Below are 16,010 nucleotides of genomic sequence, written 5' to 3' on the forward strand. Positions count from 1 at the left end.
AGAGACGAGTAGTGGAGAGAGAGCCACTGTTGAGCCGAACTCCAGTGGGAAGAGTAAAAAGTGGACTTAATAAGTTGTGATTAATTATTTGACGGACATTTAGGTTTTCATAATTTATTTATTATAGTAATTTTTTGTGGAATTATTTCACTAATAAAACGGTTTTTAATTAATTGGGCTATCCTTCCGGACCTGTTTTCCCTTTCGGAATGCTGTAAACAGCCACTATATTTTAGTCTCAGGAAATCTATAAATGTGCTTTCTCTGTCTTAACGAACATAAATTTCAAGCAACAAACAAAGAAATTATGGTCCAACAAATGTTCAACTGAAGATGGCATCTTTTGATTTTAAATATAATAATTTTAACCTTCTACCAAGAGATGCAGGTCTCAGCTAAGCCGCATTCCAGTTAAGATTGTTTGTTGTATTTTACTGGAAGTGCTGCCAATTATGACGTGTTGTTCACTTAAGTCTGCAGACTGGCAAGACACGAATATCATTGCCCTTCTTTGCTGCGTTAATATCTCCATCTTTCCGTAACTACACACTTTCCTATTTGTCATCATATAGAATTCCAACTGTTAGCCTTTTACGGCATAACTGATGCTTTTTTTCTAATTCATATATCGTAAAACGCGCTATTTAATGTCGACATATAGAGTCTGTCTTTATGTTAAATAAACACTATATACATTTTAAGTAATCGCTCACATGCATTAAAAAAAACTTATTTGCATATTTAAACTTGACTTGTAACTTACCAGTATGTTAAAAACAAAATATGTATATAACCTACCTCTGATTCAGGTAGCTTGTTTTTCCTGTAGTTTCTTGAGGGATGCGATCAATGACTTTAGTATAATAAGCTTGCTGGTAAAATGAACATAATACCAGTACAATACTGTGTTTAAACCATCATAGATGTGGTTGTTTCAGGATGAATAGGATGGCTACCTAGACACGTTGGTGGCTGTTATTCCAGCAACAGTATTTATTCATCTTAAAGGATTTGCAGCCACAAAGACTTGCTACGTACAAAGTTTCATTTTTGTTTAGTTCTGAGACCACTAGCCTTGAGGATGTTATTTATTATAGCCTTAGGTGAATAATCGTGCTGTTTCAAACCATACCGTCAACGATTTCTTAATATTCTCGCAGCAGTAGGGAATGTTGCAGAAGTTAAATTGTAATGGAAGTTCTATCACGCTAGTCAACTACACTTCTCCTTTGTTTGCATGGTATTTTTAAGCTTATAAGGTTTTAATCTTCAATGATATTTTTACACTTTCATTCTCGTCTGTTAAATAAAATTGTAGAATTATTTGAAGATATTATGTGCTTATCCGGTAAGATCAAATAACTCATATTTCAAGCAGGTATAAAATCAGAACTAACTGGGATATTCTTTCGCTAGGAAACTATCATTGATATCACGTAACACTCGGTGTGCGCTAATGATATAATCCAGTTCGAATTAGAAAATGCGGCAAATCCAACATGATCAGAATTTTCATCTGCAGTGCTGTTAACTGCTTGTATCCAGGGTCGCTGGTAAAATATGCATCAATTAACCTGTCTCAAATTTAAGAGTTCTCAAAAGTAGTGCCGATGGTCTACGTAGCCTTCTGTCGCGGTTGTTCTGTCTACAGTGCTTGTAAAAAAAAGTCCTGTGGTTGTCAGCGTTCGTAAACAAACATCGAGTACCGTTGGGTGCCTCTGGTAATACTTTTGAGAACTTTCAAATTTGAAACAAGTTACGTGATGCGAGCTATATGTAGCGCAGGTACTTAAGCTGTCCTTCAAGTACCCCCTAAAAGCAGAAGTTATTAGCAGGACTGGTGATCTCGGGTAGCATTTGCAGACCACCCGGTGTCTCTGTGGTAAAACTGCTGTTAATGAATAAATCCAGCTTAGTGATAATTTTCATGCACACCACATATTTCTCAGCGAAAATAACATTTCGCAAATGTTTAGAAATTTTTTGCTCCCTTGTATAACTAATATTTCACAAGAAATATTTAAGATTAGACTGGCGATTTGACCACAAAAAACCAATTTGACTTAAGTAAATGTTTCAAGTGTTTCTAACTTAATTGTTACATAAAGCAGAATGAATAAGTTTAATCAGTTCGAGACTATTACACAGATCTTTGTTTCAACTCAAAAGCGACAAGTTGCACAGATAAAAAAAAGTAGCTTTACACAAAATGTAGGTATGTGGCAGATTCTCCACAAATGTTGGTGTAATTTTTCACCTACACTTGTATTTTTACTTATAAACGAGAGTAAAAATACATCACGTGTAGGTGTAAATTAAATTAACGTCTGTAGAGACTCTGCTGCCACATAACATTATTGTAAAATTACACTTACGATGGCTTGGTACATATGGAATAGCTGTGGGCGTAATTTTACTCAGTGTTACATATATATATATTTAAAAATGCATGTGTTTGTTATTTTACAACTGCTAGTAAATTTGACTGCATAATTTACTAAATTTACACCAACAAAGAACGTGTTAATTTATCCTGCTTCCAAAAATACAGTGTGCACATTTCAGAAACTGGGACACAGAACAGGCATAACATGAAGATATTATATTCTTACTTCTATGCTCTTCATAAGATACACGCACCTCTTGCAAAAATGCTTTTTTTCTCAATTTTTCAAAAAATTTTGCTGGAAGCCACTTCTGCACTGAGCTAACACACTTTGGAATTCTGCGTGTGGACAACTACTCTACAATGTATAGGATAGTCGAGTAATCGGGACAGTTCACTTTCCCTAGTTGCTGTTCCGTTTACTATGCCCGTTTAATCGGCCAATAAGGCTGGTTTACACGAGGTCAGTATGTAATATAGTCGAGTGGCGAGTGATTTAGTAAACTCGCCGTGTGTGAACAGAAATATCTGTTTAGTCACGCGGTTTGGTAGAACGGCGAGCGAGCTAGATTCAGTGAAATTAATGGACGGGCGAGTAGCTTCCCCCATCCCACCTCACTCGTCACTCGGCCTTTACTAGAAAAGTTTGATAGACGACGATTTAGTGAGGGTTCATTAGTGGATTACATCATTCTCCAAGACACTTTTCCTTGGCGTCATCACATTTGTAACCCTTACAACGAAAAAGAGAGCTCATGGAATGTGAAATCTGCTTTTATATAAAAAAAATTTAATTCAGCAATGGCAGCTGCAATCGCAGAAATTGAATCAGCCATTGGGAATACCAAGGTTTTGCGAATAAGGGTTTAAACCAAATGTTAAAATGTCAGGTCATTATTTTGTATTAATCGCCATTCCAAAATCTACTGAACTCGCTTTTTACCTTGTGCGAACTCTCGCTTGCAAACTTGCCGTTTTCTCGTCCACTATCCACTCGGCACTCGACTAAACTACTGGCCCAGTGTAACCCTACCTTTAGTCACCTGGAAACACTTCACGCAAATTGCGAAAGTTTCTTTTCCATTTATGTATATTCCATTTTATTTTGTACGAATTTGTTTAAAGTTGCTATATTGTAAAAAAAAATTTGTGTCTCTTCGATAGCTAGTTTCAAAATCAAAGCAAAAATATTTTTTCTCGAAACCTTAGGAAATAGGATAGGAGCTTTACACAAAATGACCATACAATGTACTACATAATGTTGTTACATCGCATTACTGTAATATTTCCGTCTGAAAATGCAGTACTGTTTTACGAAATGTATCTAGGATTTGAAAAAATAAATAAAAAAATAAAACACCAACGATGAGCTTGTGAAGAATTTTTCTCCTGCAGTTTATTTGTTATGTGGAATGCACACAATATCTTTTTTTAGACTTGCAGAGTATTTTTCATTAAACAAATCGCACACATTTTGAGCAAATATGTTCAGTATGACAAGAGAAAACTGTGTGAGGGGAGGATGGTGAGATGGGATACGTTAACACACAAAATTTGTGAACCGAAACACTTTAAATACTGTTTACAGATATGAAAAAAATGTAAAACATTTATAATCAGGGTATAAAAGTTGGCGAGTAATAGGACGAAAAATGATTTGAGTTTTTACTTATCTTTCTTAAAGGTATCCAGAGATTATTCTACTACAATGTATTTTCCCCGAAAATTTTATAAATAATCTTGAATAAAAATTATATTAAAGAAATTTAAAATAAATTGTTGTGCCTCAATTAATTTAGAATTAACAATAACTTGATTGTTACAAAGGAAATGAAAAATCTGTATGGTTTTCAGTATCAGCATAATTTTTTTTATAGGAATTGCTTTTCATATCCCCGTTTGATTTTTCCCAAACACTCTTGAGAGTCAAGAAAAATAATCTGGTTTACACATTAGCAGTGAGAACTGAAATTTAGAGGAAATAACACAAACATTAAAATAATTTATCATTTGCTAATAAAAAATGCCTAAAATGTAACACGCTATTGATGAAAATAGAAAACGCCTGCACCAACAAGCAAATAAAAAATAGGCTTTTAGTTACAAAGTTTTTCTTATGACCTCACATTGCAAACACGAAAACCACACTTATAAGTTCTGTCTCTGTAATACCGATAAGATATGAAATAGCCAATTTACACTATCTTTTCAAGAACACGTGTAAATACCAGTTATTAAATAAAAACCCTTGTTTTTCAAATAGTCTGCCGAACTACCATTTTGGAGTCTACAAACTTTATATCCTCATTTTATACCCTGTTTACAACACACAATCAACCACAGATTCCATACAATTTAAACATATACTTATAAAGATGTAACAATTTATTTTCGCAGTATTAGCTTTTTAAATATTTAATATTAAAGGGTAACATAAAATTATTACTTTCCTCGTTTTATTTTAGATTGGACTCGGAAAATATTTTTATTACACTAAACAGCATCGAACAAGTAACAATCAATAAAAAAAAGAAACGAGGTGTATACATAACTTATCATCCCATAGACACATAGATGACAAATGAATTGGCAAGAATGGACGCTTATTTGAACTCAGTCTCCACACGTTAGTACGGCTCCTTCTATCTCAGCTGATGTAGCCTCATGAACCAGGCACGCTTAGCAAGCTATTCAAGGTATGCGATCGGGAAATAACAAACGAGCAGCGCTCTTTGAAGCTACAAACTGACTTTCTACAGCTCTTCCCCCTCCCTCCCCGCAAAACCGAAGTTCGGCGGGCTTTGTGGTTGTTAGTTGACCCCCAAAGAAGTTGAGAAAGAACTAAACAATTGTGGTGTTCCGTTTTAACAGCGGAGGAAGGACAGACGTGGCTCAAACAAGCTCAAGGGGAGAAGGGTGTCGCTAAGGGCGACATTGGCCCGCGCATCACACGCCACTTCGCCTCTACGCGCCAGGCACAGAACGGGTGAGCTGTCTTCACGTGGGTAACGCGCCTCTATAGTACTTCAAGCGGTGACCCTATAATTTTACACTGGAATATTAAAGATAGTCTTCCTGCACTTCCCTATACCACGTACCATACTTGGTTATTAATTTTTCGTACTTTAAAAGTGCGTTTTAGCCGATGTCATTGTGAAAAAAAGATGTTAAAGACAAAACCATGAAACGAAACTTGTACAGGCAAGCGAAGTGGATCGTAAATGCTATTTGCAATCAGACACTTTAATTGAAATGGGCGGTTTGTAAATGCAGCGTTAAGACTTGTTTTCTGCACGCCGTTAGGCTGCTCAGCCAGGCAACCAGTTTAAAGTCAGGTCTGCTCTTACGAAGTTGACCGAGAATGACGTCACGAACTCTTTGCCAACATGCCCTAGCTCGCTTCAACGCGCACATCTAAGGGCGGTATTCCAAGACATTCGGGTACGGTAGCGAACAAGCACTACCTTGTTGGGACAAAACCGTAACCTAATTCGCGGGCCGTATTCCAGAACGTGTCCAAACCGAATCCCAGTAAGGAAACAAATCGACAACCGTTTTAATAACATGTGCCCTGCGCGAGGCTAGAAACTGGTTCCAAAGCTTTCTAGGGGACGTTTCGCAACCATCGATACAATTGTTACGGCAAAAACTATTAGAGACAGCAGCATATCGCACAAAAAAATAACCACATTTGTAATTTTATTAAGTAAGTTTTAGTTTGCGATTATTTCGTGTCATGTCTATTAAAGTGTACAAAATGTATTCCAGGATAGTTTCGCTATCGTAAACTTTCATATGGCACACCAACACGCTAGGTACGCCCCCCAATGATTAAAAAAGTGACGAGTTAATGGCGCTAGACGCGGGCCCACCACCTGGACGAAATCAACGCAAAAGCGACCGGCTAGGACACCAAAATTCGTTCCCCAAAAACTAGTGAATGGCCGTGTCCTATAGTGCACTAGAAATACGGTTAGATAACAGGTGTGGTACATCCAACACCTAAACCCTTATTTTTGTTCCTTGAAACACCGGCACTACTGCAAAAGCTTGTTAAGTTATTTTGACGAAACAGACCGCTCCCAGCTGTCCGATCTTGACCCCAAACGGCAGTGTTGCCAGCACAGAGTAAGATGTATTCATGATATGCATCATGTTGTGGTAGGTTGGTGCGCCTGTCTGCGCTCAGGCGGTTTTTTTTGCCGCGGCGCTCTGGGCGGGTCTCGCATCAGGAAGGTCACGGGTTTTGATCCACGCAATCCCTGCCCAAAGGGTGAAGAAATTTTCTTTTCTAAATCCAAGCGAAGGCTGTTGCTGATCTTTGATGTACTTTTTGCCCCATTCTCTAACTTTACACGTGCGTTGCCAGTCATGGGCACTAAAGGTGTTGTCCAGCGCATAAAAATCTACAATGAAACACGATAATTAATTTATGTAAAGACCACAAAAGTAAAAGTAAATTGGTTAGTTGATAGTTTCATCATGGATAGTGTGTTATTCTTCTTTCTTTACGAGTGTAACATCTTAACTCTCGGTATACGGCATTTGGTGAAAGTAATTTCGTGAATGCGACTGAAGTCAAAGAAACGGAAATGTGTAACAACCACGTTACTGCCATGTGTGGTGGATGGCGCGATCCAAAATTTCAAAAAACTCAAAAGGTAAACTTTATAGTATTTACTGTTTAGTGAATTAAAAAAAATTAAATTTCTTGTCGAAAATCAGGTATAAAGTCCATGTTTAGTACCTACTGTCTTCAAGTCCTTTTTACTTTAATCGGAGACTTTTCATTATATAGTTCCAAATATATTCGGCTTATCAAATGATTCAATAGCTGGCGAAGCTGCTCCGGCAGCGAATTCTAGCGGCGGGTGCGGAAACTATATGTGATTCGAGTCCAGAAATGTAGTTGAAAACACACTTTGCACATACTTATCACGCTCGGCATTATTTTAAAGAAAAAAATCCTTCGTTAAATTTTTGTCCGAGTTTCGTAATTAAAGTGTATTTTCTGCATGGAGTAGAAATGCATTTTCTCGTTTCTGGGGTTAGATGTTTTACAACATAGCGAGTACTGAAAGACTGGCTGAAATTCCGATAAAAGGGAAAAGACTCCAATTAAATGCAGTTTACAGAGCGCTAAGATGTTACACATCAAAAAATGTTTGATTTCTTAGGTTTAATATGACGTAATTACTATATGAAAAATGTATTTAGCTTTAAGTATAGCAATTAGTAATGCAGATTATTAAATTGTTGTTTATAATAATCTTCTCGTTGTTTGTTAGACATATCGTGTGTGTGATGTGCACGGCCAAAATGTTACCTGACGAGGTTACGTTACGATAAGGTGTGTACGCGCCTTAACACAGTAAACATAACAAAGTGACTCACACGATCAGAATATTTTAGGTGTATCTGATGTGAGGTCCAAAACGTATTAAACTTCGATCCCTATGAACCAGCTTGTTTTTATTTTAATTATTATATTTTACTGACAAAAACCAATCATATAAAATCAGCGCGTTCTGTACTTCGCTTTAAAAAAATATTTTATGTAACGTGTTAAAAAATGTAATGGAAGTTGTTAAAATTTAGAATTGTATGTAAATTTTGTTAAGAAATGAGTCAAACGCATAAAAAATGTATCATATTTGTATGGTCAATTTCCCGTATAGGGTAAAATTCCATAACATTTTAAGAAATGTTACCAACAATGTTTTAAAGTGTGAAAAAATTGGCTTGATTACTTTTTTGAGTATACAGAGATCAAATTTCTCGTAAACTGTGACGGTTACTACCTTTTAATGATAGGAATTGATGCTAGAATGGCATATGCCTTTACGACCCCCTCGTTTATCTTTTCTGACAATAAATAAGTCGATACTAGGTCCTACTCGACTGACAGTAGACCGATACATCGACACGACAATCACACGTTCACAAAAGACTGACGAATTCCAATTTCATATCAAAATAGGCCGCCTTATCATCATTTGCCGGGAAAATTTTTCAGCTAATTGATTTATTTTTTTTGCCTTTGTTCAAAATTTATAAATTGTGTTTTATACTAAAAATGTAGAAAAAAGTTGGTATTTATCAAATTCGCAATTTATCGTGTTTTTTGTTAATGTGTAAGACTAACTAACGAACTTGTGAAAAAATCTGCGATAAATTTAAAGCTATTAATTATGCATGTATAACTGATTGATATCCCATCACTACAAAAAATTTCAGAAATGTTCAATTTTCCATTATATTACACTATTTATAAATTCTTAAGGACGAAAGACTTGCCTTATAACTACCAAGCTTCCGTTCTGTGGTTAGGTAATATATGTTTTTGCTATTTTTAAAACCAAGTAAAACATATTGTCTAGATAAAATAATAATTGCAATAGAAATTATATGATATTCATACAGAAATATTTAAGTAAAGATGTCAAAGATATCCAATCTCTTAAAGCTGCCCGGCTGCCTGATTCGCTAATGATTTTAATGCGTCTTTTCAAAGCACGTTCATAAAATAAATTACTGAAAGTTTGCTCAAAAATGATGCATGAAACGTTCACTCGAGGTTAGTGTAAATCATTATTTTTTAAAACATCAGAGTAACTTATTTTTCCCAATGTGAAAAAAAACCCTTCATCTAATATTTTATCAGCATATTTTACAAGTTTGAATGTAAACTCACAAGTCCTACTTTCTTCGGAGTCCCTGTAATTTTACAACGTTAAGGGTGACCCTGGTACGTTAGTAAAACACATTAACATCTCTACACGCAAAGCATCAAACTCGCGTACAATGATTTCATTGCAGACTTGCTTCAACGGCGATCTTGTGATTTTAGCCCATAATAATGAAGGTAAAACTATTCTGCGTGCTTTTATAAAACACAAAAGATTATGCAAAATGAGTTATAAACTTGAAACTGATGATATAAACATCCGTTCCGACCATTTTGACTGTCGAGAAAATACACTTAGCAAGGAAATTATAAAAATTTGATCCAATACACTTGTGAATTGTTTATTAAATCTAACTCGTTAAGAAGGCCATTCCAAATTATGGAGTGATTTTTTTCCGAAGAAACATTTTCTACTTAAGTTCTGAACAGTATCGTTTAGCAGCTTTTAAATACAAATTAATACATATTTAAGCATACTAAAGAACGTGCATATTGAGAAATAATTTAACCCTTTGTACATATGCTGTTCCATTTACTATTCCATTATAACGTTTGTCCATCCTTCTAGCTTGGGGTAGCTGTCCACTTTTAGTCTCACTCAAGCAAGCATACACTAACGCATCTTAAACAGTTTCACCTGAGATGTACATCAAACGAAAAATAAAATAAAAAAACTTACGTTTATGAAATACATAATAAAACAGGCACTTATAGACTGTCAAAGTATAAAAAGTACTATCGGTGAATATTTTGCAAGAAATGCATACATGACTTCACAGAACCTCACACAGACTTTCCTTCAGTGACACGATATTGCCACGAGCTCACCGCTTAATGTGACGTTGCATACATGCCGCACGAGGGTATATCTATCGTACGTCAGCTCAAACGCCTAAAGCCGCAGTAAGTCTCTCCAGTATACTCCCGACGTTACACACTCTTACTGCTGGTGAACTAAACTCTCAACGAATTTCACAGCCGAATTTCTTGTGCCGATCATTTATAAGCGCTGCTGTTTCTTAAACGTGACCGGCCGTTTCAAATGCGTGTTTTTAATTTAACTATTTGCATAAATATGACTGGAAACGTACCCCAATCGCCATATTTTCTATGGTACTTTCGTAAGTACTTTCAGCGTGACTTAGAACTTTATAATGATGCGACTTTGTCAGCAAATTAATAAAACCCTGCAGAAAAAATCATAAACTCTGAGCACTGTAACCAAACTTTAAATGGTTACTCTCATTCATATATTAAAAAATATGTAAATTGGGTGCTTAGAAGAAATATCCTGGTGCCATCAGCGAGAAAGTACAAGTTAAGCAAAACTCTAGATGTTTAGCAAACACATCTAGGCTGAGTTCGATTGCGCCAAAGATTCGGCAAAGAAGACACATCGTAAGTGTACAACGCAAACCGTCAAACATTTACATAAATTGCTCGTGCTAAGGTGTTGAAACGATTGGTACTCACACGTGAAAATTTCCTCTGTGTATGTGACTTACTTTCAAAAAGTGTACACTCATAAAAAAACGTAATAAACATCGTGTTGACAACTTTCTTAAAAATACATCAGGATAATATCTGTTTTTTTTGTATGTAGAATACACAAATACGAAGGCGAATCAGAAAGTAAACACAGTGTCAATACTTCGGAACACAACAGATATCAACTTTATTCTTTCACTATAAATGTGTAGTGAGTACTGTACGAGAGATGTATTTTACGCGCCCACCAGTAGAATTTTCTTAATGGACTGCATCTATTCAGCAAAATATGGAAATGTCTACATGGACATCTACCTTAAGTTCAACCACTCCGAACTGGAGTTTTATGAAATGTTAAATACGAAACCAGGAGATAGAAAAAAACATTTTACAAAAAATACATTAATTATCGGTATAAATTTTGGATTACAATTTAAATTATCGTTCTAAATTTTTTTAGATTACAATTTACATCATGTTATCTGTTATTATCTTCAACTTTATTGTTTTTCCTGTCTCTTCAGAAAAATTTAATTTTTGATTATAAGGCTTTTTTTATGGACGTACACATGTAAATACTCTGGTTTTGTAAGAAGTCGTGATGCTCACCGACAACTTTCACAAACTGCCGCGACAGTACTGATCACTAAGTTTAGACCTCAATAAGAACATATTTGTTCACTAAAACGAGATAAAATTGTAGTGTTGTGGTGAATGACTTTAAGTCCATGTCAAAAGGGACAAATATGTTTAAATACACTTCGACGAAGAGAAGGAACAAGAAATTGACAGACAAAAAAAAGTCTTCAAATGTCTCGATGCTTTACGTTTAAGCAAAGCTATTTTGTGATTTTTTAACCGAACCATGATTTTAAGGATTCAAATTTAAATTTAATTGAATCGACATTACTTAAAAAAAACTGACAAGTTAATTTCCGTCACCATAATGCTGAATTTTTGCCAGACACAGTTAGCAAAGATGTGAACCGGTAATTCTAAAGTATTACAGTTTGTTTTTACTTTTTGATCTAGACTCGTTTATGGCAATGAAAAAAGATGGAGCGGGCGAGGAAGGAGCGAATACAACATCCATTTCCTTAAATCTATGTTCGTAAAATAACGCTTATTTACAAAAAAAATTCCTGAAAATCACATATGCTCTTAATACACATTTTCTCTCCTTAAAATACATTTTTCAGAGTGAAAGTAGGTCAACACATGCCGGGAACACCTCACTACATAATAATTAATAACTAACAATATATTTACACTAATTAAAAAACAATGTCACACTTGCGTTTCACACTCCGTCAAAACGCAGAAGTGTCCATAAAACATAATTATATCTGTTTGCAATCTCAACGTTGATGACCACTTTATATTACCACCTTTGTCTTTGCTTCACGTCTCAAATGTCACAAATTTACAGTCATAAATTGTCTCGATTACCTTTAAGCTTAAACGCATACAATCACTAATCTTCTACAATCGAAGCCAAAGTCATCGAAAAGAACAGTTGTAAGCTTTCAGATCACTTAGAAAATACACCCTGTTGATAATTGCCCATCTATAAAGCTATTTTTTTGTTGCTTACCAAAATTGTTGGCTTTGTTTTGTTGGTTGATCAGTTAATGTCACCACGTATTTTCAGTTTTGAGATATAGTTTTTGGTAGACCTATTCCTATGCATAGCTCCGATAAAAATTATTATTTTTAAAACAAATATTGCTATAAATATGAGAGTGCTTTTAAAGCTTTCGGGTAAAGACTCACAGAGAAAATAAGAAACGTATAGTTAACAGCAAATATGACGGAACACCAACTTGTGTTATCAACTTCGACGATATCTGTACCGACTCTTAGCGTACTCACATTATAAATATCAGAAGTTGCACAAGTTTGATTAAAGCCACTTAAAAAATACGGCAAATGTTTTTTCCCACACCAAACGAATGCAATTACGAGTTAATATCTATTGCTTAGGTGAAGCATTTGAACCCAGGTGAACATATTTTTTCTGAAAATACTTCAACACATCAAGTTAAAATACAGGGATATTAGTAAGCTCTTCAGTGCGACAGACGAAACAGTTCATTTCTGTCCGGTATTGCTTCTTTTTTGGCGTGCGAGGATTGCTCGGAGAGCTGCTGCCTTGTTTGTGAATTGAAGTCTCCGTCGAAGAAGTTTTCAGGGAGGTTGGACAGCCACTCTGCTTACATCTCGCGGCAAGTGGAGGAAGTTACTGGCACAGCTGACCTGAAACACAGAGCACTCGAGGTCATGCATGGTTCCTCGTAACAGAATGCATCCTCAGAATGACTTTATGTAAGCTTTTGACATACGCCATTGCAAAACATGTTGATTAGCAATGGCGTATGTCCAAAAGCTTACATCAAGTCATGCACTCCCATTGCACAAATATTTCAAAGATAGCATCCTCAGAATATTATTTTCCTATGTTTTTAAACATACATTACACAAATACGCTATGTTTTACAGTTACTATAACATTTACAAAAGTTAGCTTATGTGGAGTGCTACTAGTCTGATTTATATCTAAGTGAGGTATTTTTGCTACTTGTTTATATTAATTATTTGAAATGGTAGTTGTGTAAAAAAAACGCAATTAATTTTATTGTGAGAGAAAACTAATACTTTTATTTAAAATATATAACATTTTAAGTTTATATTTTAAAACATTTTTCTACATGCGCTATCGGAGAAAAGAAACCCTACTTAAATATTAAAGGAATTTCGTTATTAGTTAAACTACCTGGCCATAGAATGTTAAACGATACCAATTTGGTATGTCTAACAGAAAAAACAAACCATTGAAAAAGTGCAGCGTTAACAACTGTCGCTCAGTATTTTGACTGCTTCCCGCAGAGAAAAACCAAGCACGGTAAAGACAACAGAACCAAACTCCAATGACCAGGAAACTGAATGACCAGCACACACAAAATTCTAAACATTAGTTAAATACTCCCAGTAAGACAAACTGGGTTGGAATCATGGCAGAATTTTTCTAACACAGAATTTTTCACTAGTGGAAAAACGTGGCGGACGTTGCCGTGAGCGGGTACTGTTTTCCTCGGTGTGTACTCCAGTTTACACCCAAACATTAATAGTTTTTAGTCACCTCGACGAGACGTTAACCCCATTCATTCATTCATTCATTCATTCATTCATTCAAATTCAATAGTTAACAACAATTCTGCGTGTTGCAGAAACAATCGTTGTATTTATTTCTGCCATAAATAGTGACTAACTAGGTATGCTATTGGCACAATAGTTTAGTTTCTCAAAATTGTTTTTTTTCCACAAAATGCAATCTTTATTAGTAAAGGTATGCATATCTGCGGAAATATTTCGTCTAGCTGTGCGTTAAAACGGCGCAGCATTCACTGTCTGCGTTTCGCGATGGGTTGAGTTTCCTTTCCGCTACATGTCAACACACGAATCACAGCATTTCTGCGCGGGATCAAACGCGCCCTGATTGGCCCGGCCAAATAAGGGCAACGACTTCTCTCGCAGACGGCAGTCAATTACAAGGAGGAAATCGCTGCAATGTGTATGTATGTATATAATATATGCATACTACAAATATACGTAATTTTACTATATATATATATATATATCGTAAAATTACGTATATTTGTAAATTGACATGAAAACAACTTCATCGCTAAAACAGAGTTCGCAGTAATACTGAGTTAGGATTCTTACCCAGGCAGTTATGCTTTGTGTTGTCCCAGTACCTCCAATAGTTTAAGTTAACCCGTTCCCTAAACAGCCTATCTTTCCAGTTTTAACCAATAAAACAAAATTAAGTCCCATATTGAATATTCGATAATTTTTCCGTACTTTAAAAAAAATTATGCTTGAGTGAAACGAATCAAAATATGAAATTTTGAGCCAATTTTTGTAAGAAATTCTCAGTATCATATTGAAAAAAAACGTATTTCAGGTATGCAAAAAAAACCATAGTCATGTGATGTACAAAGTTACAATACCTTTTTTGTATTATTACAAACTATTTCTTCGCAACTGGTTTTCAAATGAATCTTTGTGTGAAAGTACAGACTATTTTTTTTTTCTCTACGGTGCAAGGCGTAACTTATTGTGGTCTGAAGAGCATTCATAATTTTTATTCCTCCCTGTAAAAAAAAATAATTACCTGCTTGTTTAACTAATTGGAAGGTGGCTTGTCGCGCTCAATGCAAAACTGATAGTACTCCACGATGAAGAGTATGATAAAAAAAAGCCCTCCCCCTCCAGGGCCGTGTCTAGGAATTACAAAGGTTGAAGATGCCGACGATGGGCCAAGTAAGTGGTGGTTCTCAAAAAGGGCCCGTTAAAAGATGGGAATGTACGCGGCTGGTGGGGTCGTCGTCAGAAGTCCTCGCCGCTGCAAAACTCGTGAGAACTGTAATTAAAAAAATATATATTGTTGTGCGATTGAAGGGGGGAAAGAGAGAGAGAGAATGAATGAAACTTGCACGACAACAAAAGGCCGGTCGGAAGCGGGAGTGGAGTGGACGCAGAGTTTCGGGAACTCATTACCCGGGGTCGGACGAAATATTGTGGACGGGCGTCGTTTTGTCAAAGTCGGCGCAGTTAATTTCCTATCCGTCTTTGCGGCGGGTTATTATTTCTGCCGCGGCACGTGATTGATGACGCACGGCGTGCTGCAGGCACGTGACACATACATCACTACCCCCTCCTCCTCCTCCTCCCCCCCTACACCGAACAAGTCTTCCCCCCTTCCCCCTACAATCCCACTTTTTTTGCCCTCCCACAATCGGTCAGGTGACATTTTTCGAATCCCCAAGCTGCATCCTTTAAGCCGTCAAAACCAAAGTTTTCGAAACAAAAACACCGTCTTGTTTTACTGAAGAGTTTCTGTAGTAGCGCTAGAAAACAACCTCCCTCAATATAACCAGCGATTCTACGACTACCGATACTTAGCCAAGAGTGGAATATTATAAATTTCTTGTTTTTTTTTTCTTCCCTTCCACTGTCCTGTGACGTGTGAACTTTTAAATGTAAAAAGTACACAAACACTTAGATGAATATCTGTTTCCATTCGGATTAAAACACTTCGTAGGTAAACAAACTTGTACATGATCCTGCTTAGAATTATTTTTTTTTTCATTTCTTTTACTTAAGGGGTATTTATAAAATTTTGGTTTCATATCTCCTTTTGTATTTGTTATTTTGCCACAAAACATTTTCTACAGACATTCACTTCGTGTAGGATCCGTTGAAAATAAATGTAGCAGGACGACAAATGAAAAGGAGGTGGGGTATCGAGTTACAATTTTATAAATAGCCCGTAAGTAAAAGTAATGTCAAAAAAAAAAAACCTACATGGTGTGTGAGATCGAACCTTACGCTGGGTAAATTCTCCACCAGCTTTGGATTTTTTTTTTAACAGCTCGAAATACA

General features: G+C 35.9%; 1 protein-coding gene across 4 annotated transcripts in view; it reads right to left on the reverse strand.

Moving 5' to 3' along the window:
- Positions 1-3,758: 3,758 nt before the first annotated feature.
- Positions 3,759-16,010, reverse strand: part of LOC134534802 (LIM/homeobox protein Lhx2-like) — an 818,703-nt gene continuing 806,451 nt past the window's right edge. For all 4 annotated transcript variants that reach the window (XM_063373390.1, XM_063373391.1, XM_063373392.1 and 1 more), the window contains one exon: positions 3,759-12,818. The gene's annotated coding sequence lies outside the window, so the exon portion shown is untranslated. The remainder of the gene's footprint in view (positions 12,819-16,010) is intronic.

The sequence above is a fragment of the Bacillus rossius genome, chromosome 8, assembly GCF_032445375.1.
Source record: "Bacillus rossius redtenbacheri isolate Brsri chromosome 8, Brsri_v3, whole genome shotgun sequence".
Taxonomy (NCBI): domain Eukaryota; kingdom Metazoa; phylum Arthropoda; class Insecta; order Phasmatodea; family Bacillidae; genus Bacillus; species Bacillus rossius.